The sequence below is a fragment of the Nannospalax galili genome, unplaced genomic scaffold (assembly GCF_000622305.1).
Source record: "Nannospalax galili isolate Female #2095 unplaced genomic scaffold, S.galili_v1.0 scaffold1053, whole genome shotgun sequence".
In the NCBI taxonomy this organism is placed as follows: Eukaryota; Metazoa; Chordata; class Mammalia; order Rodentia; family Spalacidae; genus Nannospalax; species Nannospalax galili.
In genome coordinates, this window is record NW_008333523.1 from 1253943 (window position 1) to 1256676 (window position 2734).

Sequence of the window (2734 nt, forward strand, 5' to 3'; positions counted from 1 at the left end):
AAAAAAGTTTTAGAACCAGGTGCGTATAGAGAAATACAGAACCAATCCCACTACTACTATAAGGAGCGTAACCATCAGCATACATCCACACCACATTTCACTACTTTCACTCGGACCGGTCCTCCTCTCACTCTGGCGCGCGCCGCATTCACCACTCTCACTCTCACCTTCCAGATTCCCAAGGCTCCTGGTAATTCTCCCGAAGGGCGTCCACTCGGACTGCCGTAGGGTTAGGAGCTCGACCTTTTCCACTTCTGGCGCCAGCTTCCTGTCGTTAAGCTTCCTTCCCAGAGTCGGATCTCTCCAACCCTAGGGCCAGGACTCGAACCTGGACTTCCCTGCTCAGGACTCGAACCTGAGACTTGTTACGAGGGCCTTCCTCATATGAAACTCTGCCTCCACCTGTCTTTTGTTTTCCAGGGGTCCCCCCTCGAATCCCGGACGAGCCCCCAATATGTTAGGGTCTGTGACTCGATGGGTCCCCTCCAGGTAACAAATACACGGGATTGGAGATGTAAAAATCAAGCAGAGTCTTTACTTTCCAGCTAGCTGGGGTCAACCGGCTTCCTGAGACATGGAAGTCTGGTCAGAACGATCGACCCCCATTCAGTTTCAGATACAGATTATATAGGCCCACATAGTCATTACACAAAAAGCATTCCTCAGCAGACACTTTGATCAAACATCTTCTAAAGGCTATAGTTTTGGTTAAACATCTTTTCCAGGAAGGGTAGATCTGGTGTAAGCCTGGTGCAACTTCCCTCTTTTTGTTCCTTATCGGTTATCTGGTATGTGCAAACAGGCCTACAGGACACATTGTAAATCAACTGAGTCAGGGGTCCAGGGTCCAGGAAGGAGGTTTACAGCACTTCAATTCTTAACATTTCAACTAGGTTAATCATCCATGTGTGGTAGATACAATCAGGCAGAACAGGCAAGCTTAGCAAGTAAATCTAAATCAACATTTTAAACAGAGTTTTCTATCAAAATGCAGAGTTCTTACAGCATTCATCAAGGTATTTCATTTTTTTTTCCCCAACACCATGCTATGCAGCCCATGTTCGAGTAGTACTTGTAAAGGCATTCCCTAAGCTACAGAAGCTGATACCAAGCTGGATCACACAATGTCAAAGATTTGCAATGGCTTGGATACACTAAGGCCCATTCTGCAGCTGATGGTCTTGGAGCCAAATCACAACTCTGTGCCACTGGAGTACACTTTTCTTCCTTGTATGAGAGCAGTTCTAAAGCTCTCTCTTTGTGTAGTGATCAGATAATAGCTATGCTGCTGGAGGTTGAAGGGATGAGTGAAATTTGCAGGATGAGGGTAAGCTGGGTCACACCTGAGTCTCAGTCATATGAGCCAACAAATTCTTGGTAATAGGACATGTATGAACTGGACCCACTGCAAATCTAGAAGTGAAAAAACAAAACCTCTATCCTACCAGTATGCAGGTCTCTACATGATGCCAGGACAGGACTTCAATTTGCTGGGTCCTTATTATAATGGGTCTGGAATTGTATTAGAAGAAAAAGCCCTGTGCTTGCTTTTCTGACCTGCTCTCCAGTGAGTAGATTTCTTCATCTCAGTGTGAAGATGAGCTTGAAGATTTGTTGCTTGACCTAAGATCATTCCAGAAGCTCAGTTCAACATGTCCTGACCTGGTGAGACTTTGTCCAACACCAAGTTTCACCATAGGACAGTTACTGAGTCTTGAGTCTAATGCCTGGCTGCAATTTCTTTTTCCTCCCCTAAATGAAAGAGTCTCACTTTATTCTTGGCTGCTTCAATTAGGAGAGGGGCAATATGGACTCATCTTTACTTGCTGCCTTCTTTAGTGTGTCTTTTCATTTTGTTACACTAAATGAAAGTACTAAAGCCTCTTGCCTATTCCCTTACCTCATGTAGGTGTGGTCTGGTGCTTATGTCTATAGGAAGACCATCAAGGGAGGCTGTTGGCCATCGTGTTGCTCTACCCTCATTCATTACTTATTTCACTAAAATTTGCCTCTCTATAATCTAAATTCCTTAGAATTCATTCTAATTTTTCTTTTAAGCCCTGAAGAATCTATACTAGGCTATTTTTCTCTCTTCTGCAAAGGAGAAATGTCTCACTAACTTTTCAAAAATTACTGATACCACAAAAAACAGGCTATTTCTTTGGTCCATTTTCTTCCCTCTTTAATCAGGTCAGAGAGATCTTTCCTAAGAGTGCTTCAGTGATAACGCACGTTTCCAGATTTTGCATGTCAAGATTGCAAAGAATAAAAACTGGCAAAACATTTGAAGCTGAAAATGTCACATAAAAAGGATATGGAAAGTTCCAACTGAGCTTTGTCATTGTTGAGGCCTAGATTTGACAATCATTAATTTACTATTAATAAGTCTCACTGTTAAGAGGACTCCCTTCACCAGCCTCAGGAAGAGTTTGTTCTTTAGACAACCATTGCTTTAAGCGGTCTGTCAAATTGATTCAGACATTCAAGGTAAGAAAGAGATTTAATTAAATCTTTTCAATAGACTGGCTAAGCACTCATCTGCTGCCACTGATAGATACAATTTGGTAGTTTCTAAAATTTCTTTACCGTTTCCTTTAAAGCACTTGTAAAATGATCTTTAATGCCCTGAATGTCTACCAATCCATAGCAGAATTATTGTTACTTGGTAATGTCAGGCTGTTTCTCCATTCAATGAATAAACACTATTCATCTCAAAAAAAAATCTAACTAGATG